Consider the following 19,983-nt stretch of genomic DNA (forward strand, 5'->3'; position numbering starts at 1 on the left):
CCATAAAATGTTGTTCAAAGATTCAGCTCTACCTCAGCCCTGTTTTCCTCTTACACAGTATATGACTCCATAGGTACCTCCCCAGAAAAGAAATACTTGAAAGGAAGCCAGGGAATATCTGCAAGCCTGAGACTCAAGATGCACATAGACTTCCTCAGGAAAAGTATCTGTAAGACAGTGCTACTGACCCAGATGTTGCCATGTTTAAGGAATAAAACATATATACAGTGTGGCAGCCCAGCCCATGTACTCAGAATGCAGAGCCAGGAAGATCTCTGCAAATACTAGGGCAGCGTGGTCTACATAATGCATTTCAATAAAGTTAAGACAACATAATAAGAACTCAAACTTGAACTCTGTACGTGGGTGTGCATGTGTGTATGTGGTGTGCTTAATGATGTTTATAGTGCATAGAACTTTATCGTAGACTGGGGGAGAAGATAAAAATCTAAACTTTTTCAGGCTGCATAATAGCGGAAAATTAACTCACGTAAGGTATCATAGAGAACAGATACAGCTTTAAGCCTGTGGGTTCTTGAGTAGTTAGCTTACCTGTACAAATCTCCCTTTAATATACAAATAAGAGCTGGGCAGTGGTGGTGCACACCTTTAATCCCAGCACTTGGGAAGCAGAGGCAGGCGGGTTTCTGAGTTCAAGGCCAGCCTGGTCTACAGAGTGAGTTCCAGGACAGCCAGGACTACACAGAGAAACCTTGTCTCAAAAGACCAAATATATATATATATATAAATAAATAAATATATATATAATATAAAATATATATATAAAATATATATTTTATATATATATATATATATATATATATATATATATATATATATAAACTTGGCCTTGGGTAGAGTTTATAAATGGTGCATCAAGGCAGTGAATACTGAGTCTGGTCTCAGGGTGTATGGTGATTATTAAGGATTATTAAGGTGATTATAGACTTATATATTCTAGTTTTTCTTTTCTTTTAAGCAAATGACTGAACCTTGTGTCTTAAGGTATGATTTGTTTATGCTAACAGGCCACTGAGGGATCCTGACAATATCTTTCAATTACTGTGATACTACTTGAGATGAAGCCTCCAGTCAGACTTGGGCACTGTGTGATATGATGATCAAAATATGCCTGCAACTGTCATGGGACACAAGGTATTAACAGAAAGAGAAATGTTGTATTGAGTCACTGATATTTAGAAGAAAGGATATTATATAATTGCATGGTGTAGACCACCATTGCTGAAAGGATAATAACTGACTCTGAGTTTTTGTGACTATGGTATTCAACTCCAAGGTAGTTCACAAAGGAAGGACCTTGGTATGTGAGTTTCATGGACTAAAAAGACAAAAAGAAAATAATCCTAGTTCCTGTTTCTGTGCTGTGCCTCTGTAAAGTGAGGGTTTAAATGTTCACATTAAGCTTCATGGGATAAACACAAAATAATCTATAGATTAAAAGCTTATGAGTTCTGAACATCAGCCAGATTAATCTTAACCAAAGAATCAAGGTCAACAGCCCTGAAAAAAAAAATAGAATTTAAGTATGTGCAGCCTTTAAAAGCCATCAATAGATGAGAAAACATCTGTTTCCTGTTCTAGAGCATAAAGCCATGTTACTAAACAGTGGTGAGAAACCTCAAAAATAACCTGTTTTTTTCATAGCCAAATCAAACAAATATATTAAACTGTCCTTTTCTGTTGATGTCTCAGCTGTAGAAGCCACCACAGGATGCGTGATGTTTTTCATTTTCCATCCAGAAAAAGCAGAATGCTTCACTCTCCAGGATACTGTGCCACATTCCCAAAAGGCCAGCATCAATTCCAAAGTGTGAACATCCACTTCTTTATAGACATCTAGCACAGAAGAAATAAAAGGCACTGGACTGAAAAGAAAAGAAAACAAAACAGACAGCCAAAAAACAAAACAACAGTCTTAGTCAGACCTAACCAAATACAGAAAACATGAGCTCCACATTCCAGTGTATCCGAGTTCAAATCCTATGCTTACACCTCAACAAGTGAGGAACCTTAATCATCTTCTTTGAAACTGAGCTTTCTCATATTAAGATTAATGACAAGAGAGTCTATTTGTGAGCATCCATTTACCAAGAATAAAGCTTTACGTACATTAAATCTTTCCATATTCCCAATAACTCTAATATATAGTATTTTTGCAGGTCTTAGGGAAAGTGAGACTCTCATCCAGTAAAACCCAAGTCCAAGACACAAATTTAGATTTTTATAACTCTAGTCTAAATCTCTTCCCACCCACCCTCTGTGTGTGTGTGTGTGTGTGTGTGTGTGTTTGTAGACAGAAAACACACCTGAAACTTGCTGTGTGGATCACACTGGCCTTGTATGGACAAAATGACCTGTCTCTGTCCCCCGAGTGCTGAAATTAAAGGTTGTATATCACCTGTTGCATTAAGCCTAAATTCATTTTTTCTTTTATTTTTGAGAATATAACACATTGAAGTAATTTCCTTTTCTTTTTCTCTTCAAATCCTTCCCATATTCCCCTCAATACTATCTTTTAAATGCATGCCTCTCTCTCTCTCTCTCTCTCTCTCTCTCTCTCTCTCTCTCTCTCTCTCTCTCTCTCCATATATATATATATATATATATATATATATATATATGTGTGTGTGTGTGTGTGTGTGTGTGTGTGTGTGTGTGTGTGTGTGTGTGTATTCATAAATATAACCTACTTTGTATCTCTGAAGATGTATATCTCCTCTTGGGTAGCAGAAGTCACAGTGTATAGAACAACTACCACCACCCTTGCTGTCCTGATAGAAAGCTAACACATGCCTAGTAGTTGTTCTTCTTTTCATTTTTTCTGTCATTATCTATGCTATTTTATTTCTTTTGGATAGTAAATATTCAGAATATATTAGGTCAGGAGTCTGGACCTCAAGCAGATGACTGGGTTTTTCTAAGCTCATCCCAAACAGTCAAGGACTACTTCTCGTAGCTCTTACATAACATAGCTTACACATTGCTGAATCAGTGGTGGATGACTGAAAACTTTAAACCTGAGTAAAATAAATCCTCTCATTGTTATTTTTCCCAAGGTCAATATTATAAAATCTCTTATGATGTTCCTTCAAAGATTAGCCTGCATGGAAGAAGAGGTCTATGAAGCCAGTAGTAGGGAGGCTACATGATCTTGAGCTGAAGACACCAGTCTGGGTGTGACAGTTCGTCTTGGCTGTCATTTTGACTACATCTAAAATTAACTAAATTCTAAGACCTTTGAGGGATTTTTTTTATTTGATTGGATCATTTGAGGTGGGAAGAGCCATCCTAAATCTAGGTCATTAGAGTTAGGAAGACCCTTAAACCTGGGCAACTCTTGATGGCAGTCTATATAAAGGACATGAAATAAGGAAGTTCTTTTTCTTTGCCTGATTGTACTCAATCTTTACTGGCATTAGAAGCCTACTTCTTCAGAATTCTAGTGTATACTGAAGACCACCTAAGACATCCAGCCTTGGACCAAACAACTATTGAATTCTTGGACTTTCTTCTGGGAGACAGCCATTGTTAGAATAATGAGACACTGTTTGTAAGATACACAAATAAATATTAGATGATAATAGATGAATAGATAGAAGGTAGATAATAGATAAATAGAATGACAGGTAGATAAGTAGATATATAGATGATAGACAGATGATTGATGGGGTAGGATAAATGGAGGTAGGAAGGAGAGAGTGAGAGAGGAGAGATTCATGTTATCAGTTCTGTTTCTCTAGAGAAACAGAGAATATGCTGGAATATATACTTAGATGAGACCCTGTATCTTAGTTTCCCTTATATTGTTGTAATAAACACCATAACCAAAAGCAACTCTGGGGTAAAGAGCTCATTTTATCTTAACATTTCCATGAGTCTATCATCAAGTAAAGTAAAAGTATGAACTCAAGGCAGGAACCTAGAGGTCGGAGCTGAAGTGGAGACCTGCTTACTGGAATGTTCTTTATGGCCTGCTATTAATAAAACCCAGGACACCTGCTCAGAAGTGGCACTTCCAACAGTAGATTGGGCCCTCCCACATCAATAACTAACCAAGAAAATGCCTCACAAACTTGAATATAGGCCAATCTGATACCAGCATTTTTCTCAGTTGAAGTTTCCTCTTCCCATATAATTCTGAGTTGTGTCAAGTTGTTAAAAAGTTATCCAGCATATCCTGTCACAGATAAACATAAATAAATTAATTAATCTCCTTCACAAATATCTGTAGTGCAGATCACCTGAAGACTAGGAAAGTCCTTGGTGGGTGGATATTTATTCTTCTTTTCTCCTGTATATCTAGCAGCATTTCTGGGTGCCATGAGTATAGGGTATTAATTTAATATATTCCAAATGTTCTGATTTATTTATAATCAAGAGGAAAAAATACAACTTTATATAGCAAATGTCACCTCTGTCTCCTAAGACAGTTTAGCTTCCAAACCATATAGTTCTGCTTCCCACATGTCAGGGAAGTTAGAAGTAAATGAAAATGAAGACAGCTACTCAAGCTACAGTCAGGCCACTGTTGCTCAGTCAACAAGGATCTGACCATACGCCTAGCCATCACCTACTCCATCCTGAAATGTCACCAAACCTGAAGGTGGAGCCAAGAAGAATAAGCACCAGGGTCAGGGGAGACCTATCCTGAAAGCAGCAAAGAGACCTGTAGTCAGAACTGGCAGGGGCCTAGGCAGCTGAACCTCCAGAAGTTGTGAGATGGATAAAAACTAACAGCTGGCTCCAGTGAAGGCAACCGTTCAGACTAGCAGTGCAGGAGAACAGAGGTTGGGCAATGAGTACAAAATCCAGTGACACTGAGTCAGCTTCTGGACTAAGGGACAAAAGTCAAGGTGTCAGTTTCTGATGCCACCACATTCTGGCTGATAAGAAAACCATTTGTCCTCTCTGTGACCAAAAATGAGCCACGTGAGACCTACTTCACAAAATATCTGTATCTCAGAATAGTTATGAAATGGTCAATACATCACCTTGCACTTAAAAGACACATATATCTTTTCCTTTTTACATTGTCTCAGAAATTGTAAATTCCCTATATTCAAGCTAAATATAAATTGCAGGTACAGACTTCTTTTTTTGGATTTTGTTTTTTACCTCGTTTACTTTTTGTTTGAATTTGTAATGATTGGTTCTTAGGAGGGCAAAGGAATCTAATTTCAGTGTTTCTTCTTCTGTAATCATTCTTTCTTATAATCTTTTTGTACATGATTCTAAACTTACTTGTTTAAGAGAATTATTGTTTAAGAGAATTATTACATAGCTGAAAATAACAACTGTCCACATCCCCTGCAGCCTTCCACTGTGTTTTCACTCTTGCCTTGTCTCTATAACATGCGTCCTAATTGGCCATGTGTAAAGCTTAGCCTGTGACTCCTACACTTAAGATTAAGAGCAAGCTGAAGGCAGAGAATCAAGACAAGAAAGGGAGGTACATAAGTACACACGGCCCCATCCAAATTTAACATCTATAAATCTATAGCAACCAACTACCTTACTGTTCCAGTGGATATACCTTTGGGTGTGGAATTAAATTCTAGGTCTTCAAATGGTGCCAGGTAGATTTGGCAAGGTGGTGTACCAGTGTAGTAGCCACACAGTCAGCAAGTCACATTCTGAAAGCCCCATAACATCTTCAAATATTAACAATTACTCAATTTAAACCAAGGCCTTTGAGCCACTCTCCAGTCACTTGCCAAGATGATGAAACAGTGCTTGAATCAGTTCCGATTTTCAAGTTTCCTTTGGCTAACATGACTTAAATAATCCTAACTTTGAATTACCATCTTTCTTGATCTCTCCCCCAACCCCGTGTGTGTGTGTGTGTGTGTGTGTGTGTGTGTGTGTGTGTATTTTCAGCAAGCACTAACAGCTTCTCCTTCAAATTTTCTTTAGCTTTATTGGTAGAGCTACAAGAAATAAAAGAAAGGGCTGGAGAGATGGCTCAGTTGTTAAAGGCTAAGCATACAACCAAAAATACAAGAAGTTAAAGAAGATTATGTCTAGATAAAATCATTTCTTCCCACTTCCTGATCATCCTTGGAGCCTTGTTCAGCTCACTGTGATGTGGCAAAAAGGGCCCCAGGTCTTAATATGCATGAAACAAATTTTATTGAATACAAAAAGCCTAACTGAACTATGCAAGCAATATGAATACCAGAAAAAAAATAATATTTCTTGAGGTAAGTCACTAAGGAACCTGTCTTGATATTGCTAGGAATTAGGGGTAGTAGTCAAAATATTCAGCAAGAAGGTAAGGGGCCTCATCCTGAATATATAAGAAGCTAATGATAAAAAGTTGTTGGGCCCCATTTTGGCCCTGCTTTGGGCCTTGTGGACAAACCCAAGCCTGGCTCAAGTTTCTGCAGCCTTGTGGGAAATCCTAAGCCTGGCTTGAGTTTGAGACCTGTCTTAGTCACTTCTATACTTGAGTGACTCAACAGAACCTGTTTGGCCCTGCCTCTGCTCATCTGTTGCTGATGTAGAGTTTTATAATTGGCCCTGTCAGTCACCCCGTACCCTCCATTACCTTTCCTCTCCCCTTATGTTATTTCACCCCACCAAAACTCTTCCTTCATATGCTCCAAGTTTATATAAACAAGAGGTTGTTACATTAAAGTTGAGTTCCTGCTTCAACAAGACTCCCAGCCCGTGTGTTTCTTTGGGCTGCGGACACCCACCATCCTGCTCAGCCCCAGAAACTCTCTCCTCTTGCCTGAAATTGCCAGGAAGGAGCCAACAAAAAAGTTAGTTTTGAAACTTAGAAAATATTTACAGAATCACTGTAATAAAGCCCTGTAGTTACTCAACTGACAAAGTTCGTTAAGATTTGTTTTGCTTATGAGTATATGTGTGTCTGTGAGAATTGGTGCTGCATATGTGTGGTGGTCTGCAAAGGTCATAGAAAGGCATCAAATCCCCTGGAGCTTTAATTACAGGTAGTTGTGAGCCATTGATTTGGTTCCAAGACAAATGTTGCAACAAAATCTGGGTCTTGTTTAGGCACTAGTAGAATTATATTCTAAGGTGTCTAGAGACACCTTATCCACCTAAGCTGGAGAACCAAGGCTGTCAATACATGGTCTCTCTAGACAATTCCCATTATGGAAATTAAGTCCATTGCTGATATAGTATTGTATAGAAACTGTTAATGAGACATGGTTTCATACTGAAAGATAGGGTGCAACATACACACTGGTAAAATACAGGGAAAAGGCTTTAACAAGTATCGCATAATAAGTGCCCAAATGTTAAATGTTTTATAGGCACTAAGGTATAAGTAATCTAATACATAACTGCCATTAACCTGAGAGCACTAAACACCTGCCCCACAAAGCTACAGGAAATGTGTTTCTTCTATTTCATTTTATTAAAAAACAAATTTTTCATACAATATATTTTGATCATACTTTCCCTTCTACAACTCTTCCCAGATCCTACCCATATAACTTTATGTTCTCTCCCTCTCTCTCTCTCTCTCTCTCTCTGTCTCTCTCTCTCTCTCTCTCTTTCTCTGTCCTTCACTTCTCTATCTTAAAACAAAAATGCTTATAAAAACCCCAAACATCAAAATAAATGAGAAAATGACCGATAAAACAAATCAAGACAAAAATGCCAAAACAAAACAAAACATGACCAAAAGTCTACAAAAGTACGATTATGTTCTTGGCTAAATGACTCACAGACATGGGGCCTATCCAGAGGTGTGGATAAGATTCCCAGTAAGACTTCATTGGAGAATCCTAATTTATTCTTTGCCAGTGGGTATCAGTTGCAGATAGGTTATGGATGGAAGTCCATGTCCACTTCCTTCTCTCAGTGATGTAACCCCATCCATCCTGAACCAGTGAAGGCCTGTCCTTGTGCCAGTCTCTCTGAGTTCATTTGTTCATCAGACTTGTTATGTCCCAATAATAATTTGCACTGGAGTCCTGTGTCACACTTGGCTCTTACAATTTTTTTTCACGTATTCTTCTGTAAATATCTCTGAGCCTTAAAGAGAAAGCTTTGAAAAAGATATACCATCTGTGGCTGAGTATTCCAGTGTGTCTCACTCTCAGCAAATCATCCAGTTCTGAGTTTTTGTGTTATTATTTTTTTTGAAGAAGGCTGACTGAGACACTGCTCTATGGGTATACTAGTATCCCAATAGGAGACATTTTATTGCTATGTTCCTTTATCAGAATAGTAGTAGTGGTAGTAGCATTTCTCCTGGGCCCATGACCTATCTAGTCTTAGGTTCTTAGACATGTTAGCAATGTCAGGCATGAGTTCCATCTTATGGAATGTGATTGAAGTTCAATAAAAAACTAGTTGGTTATTTTTATAAATTTGTACACTAATTGCTTTAGTATATCTTTCAGGAAGATCACTGATGCAGGTTGCAGAATTTGTAACTAGGAGATATGTATGATTATCTTCTTCTTCCAGTAGTGTGCAGAGTGCCTTCCAGTATTCTTTGTAGTGATAAAAAATTCTAAAATGGATTATGGTCATGGACAAATAGTTCTGTGTCCTCAAAACAAGCAACTGGAGCACATGGGCTGAATTAGTAGATAAAAATGTGTGTCATCACATTGAGGTGAGCCCTCAAGTCCAAATTGATAGAAGGAGCAAATTAGCTCTCATAAGTTGCCCTGTGAACTCCACATGTATGCCATGGCATGAATACACACCCACATCTACACATATCCACCCCCCAACATTTATGCACCCACTCACACATGCACATAGAAGCATGCATATTAAATAAATAAATAAATAAATAAATGTAATAAAATTAAAAGCGATGTAATTGTATACACCAAATGAGAGCTTGTGGTTTACTTGTATTCTATACCAATAAACTATTTTTAAAGATATGGAAAGAGTTCCCTCAGCACCAACTTCTTAAGAAGCACTTAGAAGGACTAAGGACATGGCTCAGGGGTAAAGAAAGTGCTTAGTATGCACAATAGGGTTTCAGTTCTTCCCACCACAAAACGGGAGTGAGGGAAGAAGGAATAATAAGCAAAGAGAACATAGAAGCTTCAAGGTTATCTCTTTCTCTTCCTTCTTTCTATTAATAGGGGGAAAATGAAAGAAAGTGCTCAACAGTGGCAGAACCTCTGGGCTTGAATTTCATCCCAGTTTGCATTTAGGATTCAGTGCAAGAAATCACTCTGCCTCAGCACCTGAATAATTCACAACTGCTAAAATACCCACCCAGGTCATGGACAAAGCTGCTTTGCACTGCACACTGATGGGCTGGGTGATTCCACCTAAGCTCTTTGAGAACAGCAGCCTAGTCTACCCTCAGCTACAGACATCTCAGAAAACCCCGCTTTCCCTGCAGAGCTACTTTCTGAGTAGCTGGTATCACTAGGACTCATACTATAATTTTTTAAACTTCAGGTCCAAGGTCAAGCCTGGTTCAAACCTCAGTCTACCACTGTCTGTGTGTCTTGGGACAAAAGATCCAACATTTTTCCTGGCTCACTTTCACACTTGCAAAGTATGAATATTAATTCCTCCTTCCCAAGGCCGCTTTTGAGGTTTAGTGAGATGGAAGGTGTTCTTTACGGTTTGTTGCATGTAGAGTGCTTATTATTTTGGTTGTTACATTTTGGCAAGCAATTCATTTATTCTTTCGTTTAACCAGTATTTGTATCAAGCCCTACAGTGCTCTATTGCAACCTTCATGGAACTGCTAATCAATGTAGATTAGAGATAATGAGCATGGCCACAAAAGAGGCAGGTTAACAAACACAAAGAGTGCTATGAATATGTGGCAAGAGAAAATACACAGTATTCGCAAGGAGCAAACCCTAATAGCAAATTATTAGTTTGGGAGCTGGGGTGGGTAAGAGTACTTGCTCTTACAAAACCTGTGTTCGGGTGCCAGGCCCACAGATCAGCTTACAGTCATCTGTAACTCCAGTTCTAGAGAATCCAATACCATTTTATGGCATCTGTGAGTACTAGGCATGTGCATGGTCCAAATATATACACTCAGACAAAGCACTAGCCCACATAGACAGACAAACAAATAAAAATGTAAAAGCATTATTCCTTCAGTAAATGTTTACTGGTTGATCAGTTAATTGATTACAAACCAGGCCACAGGATCTGCCAGAGTGACGTGTACATCCAGCACACTGGTACACATCTCCAGGACGTTCCTTTCTGTCCTCCTTCTTCTGGATGTCAGGCTTATATTCCTTTCCCCATCACTCCCAGGTCATCCAGGAACTAATTATTCTGCCTTGGGAAGATACTCACATACCAGATAGTCATCTTTTACAATAGTCCACACTTCACAGATAAAGTGGAATTTTATTCAGGGCCCATTGGTGGTAGGCAGTCTTTTTAAAAGTTATATAAGGGCCTTAGGACAGGAAGATGAGAAGAGAAGAAGAAAATGAAAGACTATGTATCTACTCCAGTTATACTAAAAAGGAGGGAAATAAAATGAAATAATTGAAGCAGTAGAGATTACCCAGCAAAGCAGAACATGACTATTAGCAACTAGCACGAAGATAAATCCACAAAAAAATATCTACACGTATATGGGCACCAAAATACTGAAGGTTTTGAAGAAAAAAACCCAAAAATATTTCACATTTGGATCTTCAGGTGCTAAGTTGTTGAGTCCTGTGAAACATTTCTCTGGGAATTGGGGCCTCTGAGGAGTACAACAACTGTCATATACGGAAGGAGAATCCATTTTTCACTGGATAATCTCCTGTGTTTATTTGAATTTTCACTCTGTTCTTTCATAATTAATGATAAGAGATATTCTCTACAAAATCAATAGGAGAAGAAAAACTAATTTGAGACATGCTGTTTATTCTTCAGTATTTACAAGGGTGAATTTTCTTTTGCTTAATCATTGTAGGTCATTTATATTTAGGTACAAAGAGAAAATATAGCACATTATTTAAGCCTGCATGAACAATAACTTATCACAAAGGAGAAAGAACAATGAAAAGGAGAGCAAGGTCCTAGAATTCTTTGTTATTCACATGCTAAGTGGATCTGTTCCTTCTCAGACTTTAAAAAAGATAGACACTGACTGGACTGGAAAATCTAAAATCATATCTGATCCTCCAAATTCTCAGAAGAACAAAAATATCCATTACAAGTTTTCCTATGGTTTTTAAATGTGACCAAGGCTCAGAACAGCCAAATAACATAAGTCTAGGAACTGTTACTTCTCTTCACTTCCAAAGCTAATTGCTGTTGTGGGACTGACCAGGTGCTACTTAAACCACAGGGAACTTCAGATGAATATTGAAATTTCAGCTCCAGACTCATACCAGTTCCCAGTTCCCATATGAGTTAGTACCTACCAGCCAGGGAAGAAAGAGTACAAAACCATCTTCACAAATTATCTGTTGAAAAACTGTACAGTGTGCATAATGAGATCCTTTTGAAGTTCTTATACTTCTGCCTCTTTGATACTTATTTCCTGGAGCCCTTACAATTGCATATATCAGTGTTACCTTGATAGGTGAGAGGGGTAAGTCACCATAGCAAGATCTTTTAATTTCTTGATCAGTAATTAAGAATGACTTGCTTCACCGATAGGTTCACTGACAGTGGAGGCAAAAAATAAAATGAAATAAAATAAAATAAAATAAAATAAAATATTAGCTAAGAATTTACAAACTCTAGTGGCCCTGAGATTATTCTTTTCAAAAACCATTAAGACATCCAAATTCTGAGACAACACACTTAGCAAGTCTTACCTGTAGCTATAAAAATATGAGCTACATAGCTGTTGTGTAGCACTATCTTCTGAGATAAAACACCCCACATATTGGAGGGCAGTTTGTTAGACATAGGATGTTCTAAAGGAAGGTGAAATCTTACAATGAAGCCTGTAGTCATTCCTGCTCCTGTAAGTAGCCACAATAAAACTGACTGGTTCACCAAGTAGGACTTCTGTAACATCCTGTGCTCTGTCTCTTGGTCCTATCTGTGGTAAACAAACATTTGTTCCCATCTCCCCAGGTGTATGGCATCTAACAAATACTCAGAAGAAACTCTTCTTCAGTTCCCTTTGGCCCAAACAAACCAAACCTTGATGAATAGTCTAAATTTTTTCCTAGTAAAAATGACCAATAATGTTTTCAAGATTTTAATTATATATTGCACTATCTACTTATGCAGTGAATCATTAAGACTACACTATTTTATAAAATTGCAGTACAATTCTTTCAATTCCCCACAAATCCTATGTTTTTCCTTATGCTCAGCCTTCTACCAGAATGTCATCCCAACTTCACCTTGCTCATTCTCCAGGTTTCGGACAATGACTACTTTTTCTTTAAAATGTATATCACATGTCATCCCTGCCAAAAGTTACCTTGTCCTTTTCCATGTCGCATAAAAGCATATATTCTAGTCACTGCTCTAGTAATGACAGCAGGGTGAAAATCTGGCAGAAAGTGATACATGGGATTTATCTTAAAATTACATTTTATAATGTGAGGCAAGAGCTTAGGTCTAGGAAGTACTGTATGCCTAAAATTAGATAAACAGTACGACAGATGGTATGGATGATTCCAGATGGCCATAAGAATAGAGGTGGTCTACAGTGGTAATGGTAATCCCTTCAGATGGCCAACTCAGGTTTCTCAAAAGGGCACAATAAAAACAATAAGTGGTAATGGTCAACTCTAGTTTGGTAACCTCAAATTGACCATGGAAGATATTTGTAGCCTTTGGGTAATGAACTTTCAACTTTAGATGTACTTAAAAACCCAGATTAACATTCTCATATTTTAGACATATATGTGGCAGGATTTTCCCTGACCAATTACATTAATATATTAGCGCCGCATGAGGCCTGTGATTCGACAAGGAAAAGAGAGGCAGAGCTTCTCAGAAGAGAGGAGGAACCAAGATGGAGGCAGACCCAACAGGATGATTCAGAACCAGCATGGCTTTAAATAGCCACAGGTATGTTTTCATATAGAGATAATAACGGGGGTAACTTGTCTAATCTGTGTGGGCATCTTGTGAATTGAGAATTTATTGCTATATAAATCTGACTGGTTAATTATAAGCTTCAAGAGTTTTGATTTTACCGGGTTACTGGGTATTGTTATATCTAATCGTGGGGGTAGAGAGTTGGCGGCAGTAGAGCAGGAAGCCTGTCAGTCCCTCTTGGCATGGCAGCGACCACGACAAGGGAAATTAGCAATGCAGGTGGAGACATCTGGGGGAGGGTGAGCCAGAGGGTCTACCATGAGAACACCCCTCTGGGGCTATCTGGCCCCCTGGTGCTGGGAATAGCAAGGGGGTGGGGGTGGGGTGAACAAGCGCTCGTTCTTTCCGGCTACACATCTACTTATAGCAAACTAAATTCTGGGTATAATTGGCTCAAAAAAAAAAAAAAAAAAAAAAAATCCTGATCACTTTCCTGGAAGTGCCCATCTTGGGAGAGGCAGGGGGAAGGTATAACAGAAAGAGGAGAACTATAAACCCTCATGTTTGCTAGGGCCCAGAGGTTTTGACTTTGCTTAGCCCTTTGTTTTTCTAAAAAGACATTCATGCTTCTTGCTTGTTTTAATTAAACTTCTAGGACCATTTCTCTTTCAAAGACACAATAGTAAAAACTAAGGCTGAGGTGAAAACCAGAAAAAACTAAAGATGTCCTCATAGTAATAACTTAAAAGTTTTGACATCTGCAAGAAAAACAGCAAAGTTAGATGTAAGGACATGTCAGTGAGAAATGTCAGTGATCTATTTCAAAAATTCCCTTTAAGAAGTGGTAGCTTTGGACGAAAGGAACAGTATTTGATGGAAAGCCCTTGTGGTCTCCAACTCACACCTTCACTAGCCTCACTTCCACCCCATACCAGTAGCATTCTGGGTTTTTTCTATCACAATATTACTATGTTGAATTTGTTTATATGTCTGTATTCTCTATTAGAATGGAATGGAACACATTCAAAATATCTTCTTGTGTCTCTGATGCCCAGAAAAAGTCCAACAGACCTTTCAGGGTTTTGTACCTCTGTTCAACACACATTTCTTGAAACTTCTACCTTCTCGCCATCCTCAGGTCCTCCCTAATAGATAAAAGAGGTATGTAACCATAATGAGGCTTCCCAATTTTCTGATTTGCAATTTGAAAATGATTGCTTTTGCAGCAATCACAAGTTTTGGAACCATCTCTACTCCCAACAGCACATAGAAATTTTCTGAGAACTTATAAAGTTCAATGTTCCCCCACCCTGGGGGTGGGGTGGGGTGGGGTGGGGTGTTTGATTTTGGGAAAGATGGATGCATGGATAAATGAAGGTATTTCTTAAGTATTGAATTTTGCCTTCATGGAATGCCTCAAAGGTACAAATCTAAATTCTGCCTCCTCTCCCATTTTATTTCAAGTAACACCAAAAAAAGTTCATATTTAATATTTACTTAACATACCGAGGCAGGACATCCTGTATTCAAGAAAGCCTGGTGAGGATTTTTAAAAAATATATATATAGATTGGATACTAGCATAAAAAGACACACTCTATCTAATGAAGTTACAATTTGGAGAGAAACCTGAGCCATCCTCTTTGTGGCATATGTTTAAATTTGCTTTGTTCTTCTAATTTACTGTTCTCAGGTGGCTATATTGCAGCTGGAGCTGCAAACTCAGCTTCTGTAGTGGCCCTTGAATTACAGTCTAACTTTTCCTTTTCTTACCCTTCTTTATCAGAACTGAACAAGAAGTGCTATCTACACCTGGTGGAAAAACGCTTTTCAAATCTGCAAGCTCAAGGTGCCCCTCAACCATGTGGCAGGACACCCATCTGGAGAAACACATCTCCCTTGAGGTTTGGGAATTCAAAAGATGAAGCTACCCCAGATAAAGTTCCAGGTGGTATAAAAGAACATGAAGGTTTTTTTGGTTGTTTTGTTTTTCAACTCCAGTGATTCTGTGACTTTATTACTCTTCTTCCCGAGCCTTAAAAAAAAAAAGTCAAGCTAAGTTGTAGCTCATGTTCAGCCTCAAAACATTATGTTATCATAATTTTCTAGAGGACACTAAATACCAGGACATTATTGCAAGAACTGACCTGACTTATAGGATTATTCTTAAGTCTACAAATTAAAGCATTTTAGAGAAAATGTATTGATACCTCTATATTTTTCTCTTAATGCAGCAATTTGTACTTTTAGAATAAGAGTTAATTAACCTAGCCATGATCAGTTAACATGCTAATTATCTTCCCTGCCCTCAAGTAATCATACTCCAAACTATAGCATGAGTACTAGGCCACAAAACATTATCTGAGTAGTCCTTGAAAGGGCTTTATCAATATTTTAGTCTCTAAATTTAACAATTTTGGATTCAAATTCAGCCTTCGTTTCCACATCCAATTATACTATTTATGCCTATGGTACTTGTGGTGGTTTGAATAGGAATGGCTCTCATAGACATATGTATTTGAATGATTAAATTGTGGGGAGCGACAGTATTAGGAGATGTGCCCTTATTGGAGTAGGTATGGCCTTGTTGGAGGAAGTGTGTCATTGTGGAGAAGGACTTTGAGGTCATATATTTTCAAGCTACACCCATAATGGTACACAGTCTCTCCTTGCTGCTTATGGATCAAGACGTAGACATCTCAGGTCTGTGTTCAGCACCACGTCTGCCTGTATGCTGCCATGTTTTCCCCCATGACAATAATGGACTAAACCTCTGAAAATGTAAGCCAGCCCCAGTTAAATTTTTTTTTCTTTATAAGAGTTGTCTTGGCCATTGTGTTTTTTCATGGCAATGAAATCCTAAGATAGTACTGTGTCAAGGAAAAACATATAAAAAGATAACTAGAAGTCAACTGGCAATCTTTTATGTTCCCATTCTGTAGTGAGGATTTTGGTTTCTTAAAAAACCCAGTTAGGTTATGTGAATGCATTTTTGTTTTAATGCCATGTGTGAGATAAAAGAGAGCATAATCACTGCAGGTGATTATGTTTTGCCTCATGCTCTAGAGGTGTGGTTTTACCAGCTGCAAATAGTTTCTGAGAGTGTGTGATATTTGGAATTCTGGGAACTTTTGAGAGAGAATAAATGCCAGAGCCCTGAGACTAGTCAGGGCTGGAGGCTGCTCTAAGGAGGCGGCTTCTCCTGCTGCTGGTTTCTGCTGCTGTTGTTTGTCAAATGGTAGTGAACAGAGAATAAAAAATTGGATATTCTGCCAACAAAGATAGGACTTATCCCAAGGAAGTCAACACCCATAATCAGCAGGAAATAGTCTAAAAAGATCTGTGCCCCCTTTCTCTCTAAGCTTCTTTTTATCCTACCTAGTGCTGGGGTTTGGAAGGGTTTGGCATCGAGAAGGGTGGAAAATATAAGAACCCAATAATATAGACCAATGCCTACACCATTCAAATGAAGATTCTAAAACAGATAATCAAAAAGAAGTTTAGATTTGCCTATCTAACTGGCTTCCAGGTGAATGATCATTCAGTTATTCACCAAATTCATATATAACCAGACATTCCGAGTAATTTTCCAGCCTTGTATAGGTACATTCTCTTGGTATTATTATACCTGCATATAGCTGTCTTTATAACATGTCTATATGTCATGTTTTTCAAATAAAAATTTATGTCTCTCTGTCTCAATCTGATCAAGGACCTCTAACTTAATTTTTAAAAATCTTTAGTTCTAGCTCTGTTCTTGAAATATGAAAAAATTTTAGCATAAAATTAAAATGATTTTTAAAAATGATTCATCTTTGAAAATGCAATTTTTTGAACTACACAAAAATTCATGATCTCATGAATGAGCTACACTTTTTCTGACATTTTCCTCTCCTTTTGTCCTATGTCTTTATGTCACCAATGTTATGAGCTCCAAAGATCACATTACAACAAAAACACACTGTGTAGTGCCCTCCAAAGGCAATGAATACTACATGTGAGAACATTTTGGACCCCACATGCCCCTTGACCATCACAGTCTGTAATCACAGCACAGGCAAGAAATCTCTTTGGTAACTTAGTTCACAGTTCATCTTTTGATTCACAGAGATAATTTGAAAATTATTTGATCTGAAACATAAAAATATAGCTTGTAGAACCTAACTACATGTAAGCATAGTTTTCTTGAGGAAAAAATACAGTGTTTTCTGGGAATGGAAATATTTCCTAGTGGCATTTAGACTGAGGCATTCTAGTCAGCTCTGGAATGCCAGATTTCCTGCCAAATCCTGAACTTGATCCATATGCAAATTAGCGAGACAAGAATCCCTACTGGTCTTCAAGTCAGTTCAGGCAACATTCCATGGAATTCATCTGCTTCTGTGCTGGAAATCTCACTGAAGTCTAACTATTTTGGATATGAAGTAGTAAGCCAAAGGCTTACTTCAAGTTTTGGATCCAGACAATCTTCGTGCCAACAGCTCAAATTCTTTCAGACAAATAAATTAATATTTCAGTGTCTCAGTTTTCTTACTCATAAAATCAAGATAATGTTTACCTGAGAGATTTATATTATGTACTAGCTGTCATAGGTTAAAACGAGATAACTTATAGAAGATACTAACAAATGGTATGGGGATTCATTCACATGATTTTACAGAACAGTCCCAAGGGCTCCTTGCAGTGAAACCTTTCACAGAGCTTATATATTATTCTCTCTCTGGAAATGATTACTAAGAAAAGCAGACTAATGAGCAACTCAAGAATTTGTAACCTGAGTGTTTCCACTTATTCTGGAGACAGCACTCTGTATATGTTGGTGAACATTCAAAAGCCACTGTTGCTGCTACAACCTTTCCTGGCACATAATGGGGAAGCATAGCCCTGCATAGGCACTTACCCAGATGTCAATTTACAAAATTTTCACTGATCTCTGGTCATAAACACCCCCAATAAATAAGGAAACAAAAAGTTCAAGAAACCTAGTTCCAGACCCATCACGAATGATCTCTACTCTCACAAGCTTAGTTTCACACCTACCAGTCATGTTCTCCAGACATCTTTACCTTATAAGTTGATCTTCTCTTTGTTATCTTTGTCCCTTACAAATATAAACACACACACACACACACACACACACACACACACACACACACACACGCCTTGCTCTAGGTATGTACCCCATGATAACTCTGAGCCTCTTTTCTGGGTAAATTGGTTCTTGCCTGTCTCATTCCTTCTCCCAAAACACTTTGTGGGTATCTCCACACTCATAGACATAGGTCTAGGTCAGTGGTCTTTGAAACTGATTTGTTCAAGAGCCACCTTCAACTGATGAGATGCTTCTTTTTCTCTCCCATCTTTCTGGTTACCCATTGTCATCTCTATACTGATAGACCTAGCTCCAGATCTGCGGTTTGGGAGGCATCTTTGCCTAGTCTAGTTAAACACCCTGTCCATCAGCTTTACTTGTCTCAGTTCAAGCCATTCAGTTCCTACACTGATTCAATTTAAGGAAGGCCAGATTATCATGTCAGACAGATAATCCAAGAAATCTATATTTTCAGGTTAAAGCACAAAACAACTACCTGGATAAAACTTTAAACTCTGTTCCCAAGTAACAGAGTTTCAAAAGAACAACCATAGAATGAACCAAAGAATTCAAAGAATTAAAGAAATATGAGCAAAGACTTCATTGTACTCCAAGAGGAAAACAACAAATACTTGAGTTTTGTTACAAACAAACAAAAAAACCTACTGAATGAAATGAAAAAGATAATTTGGGCTTTGAAACCTGGATTCAAAAAAGAGATAGAAACGTTAAGGAGATCCCAAGCTAAAATGAAGATGAAATTGAAAACTGCAGTATCTCAATTAGAAAACACAGATGAATTTCTTTCAAGTAAAATGAATCAAAGAGAAGGTAGCTTATCAAGACTCAATAATAAAGGATGGAAGTGAAATAAAAAAGAATATGAATTGTTTTTAAAGCACAGGAAAGGAACATGTGGGAAATATGGGCCTTAGTTAGGGTTTCTCTTGCTGCAATAAAACACTATAACCAAAAAGCAAATTGGACAGAAAAGAGTTTATTCAGTTTATACCTGAAGAACAACAACATTGTTGTTTATTACTAAAGGAATTCAGGACAGGAACTCAAATAGGGCAGGAACCTAGAGACAGTAGCCATAGGTAGGGTACTTCTTACTGGCTTGCTCACCATGGCTTGCTCAGTCTGCTTTTTTATAAAACTGAAAACCCTCCCAGAATGAGTGATCCCTCCCAACTCATCTATCACTAATTAAGAAAACACCTTACAGTCAGATCTTATGGAAGCATTTTCTCAATTAAGGTTTACTTGTTTCAGACAACTCTAGTTTGTGTGATAAGTTGACACAAGACTAGCCAACACTGGTAACTTTCTTTGAATTATAGGCATATATGAGTGAGATGAACTGAACACACATGAATGGCAGAGACCAGATTTATAACAAGATCATAGTAAAAAATTTCTTAAACTAAGGAAAGACATACTTACATAGGTTTTTAGAAGCAAACAGAACCCCTACTAAACAAGACCAAAAAAGAAACACCTCACAACAAATCATACTTGAAATAGAACAAAGAAAAATATTGAAAGCTACAAGAGAAAAAAAGCATAAGTCAAGTCATGTCTAAATGAAAACCCATCAGAATAGCAGCTAATTTATCTTTATTTCTCTTTCTTTCTTTCTTTCCTTTTTCTTCTTCCTCCTCCTTCTATTCCTTTTTTGGTTATTATTATTGTTTTGGTTATTATTATTGGTCTTATTATGTAGACCAGTCTGGTCTCCAACTCACAAATATTCATTCACCTGTCCCTGACTCCTGAGTGCTAGAATTATAAGAATGCACCATTAGACCCCTCTCAACAGCTGATTTCTCAATGGGAACTTTGAAAGCTTTAAGTGCCTGGGAACGTGTACTATAAGTTCAAAATGACCATGACTGCCAACCTACACTACTATACTCAACAAAAGTGTCTGCCATA

The 19,983-nt window shown here is 37.8% G+C and overlaps 1 protein-coding gene and 1 long non-coding RNA gene across 6 annotated transcripts in view; one reads left to right on the forward strand and one right to left on the reverse strand.

The window, feature by feature from the left end:
- The window catches only part of Frmd3 (FERM domain containing 3), a 185,033-nt gene that overhangs the window by 160,110 nt on the left and 4,940 nt on the right, over positions 1-19,983 (reverse strand). The gene's annotated exons all lie outside the window — the stretch shown is intronic.
- LOC117709008 (uncharacterized) lies at positions 12,658-16,660 on the forward strand. The gene is made up of 3 exons (XR_004606864.2): positions 12,658-12,984; positions 13,961-14,115; positions 14,740-16,660. It is a non-coding gene; the product is annotated as an uncharacterized LOC117709008 (long non-coding RNA).

Source organism: Arvicanthis niloticus, chromosome 5 (assembly GCF_011762505.2).
Source record: "Arvicanthis niloticus isolate mArvNil1 chromosome 5, mArvNil1.pat.X, whole genome shotgun sequence".
Lineage (NCBI taxonomy): Eukaryota > Metazoa > Chordata > Mammalia > Rodentia > Muridae > Arvicanthis > Arvicanthis niloticus.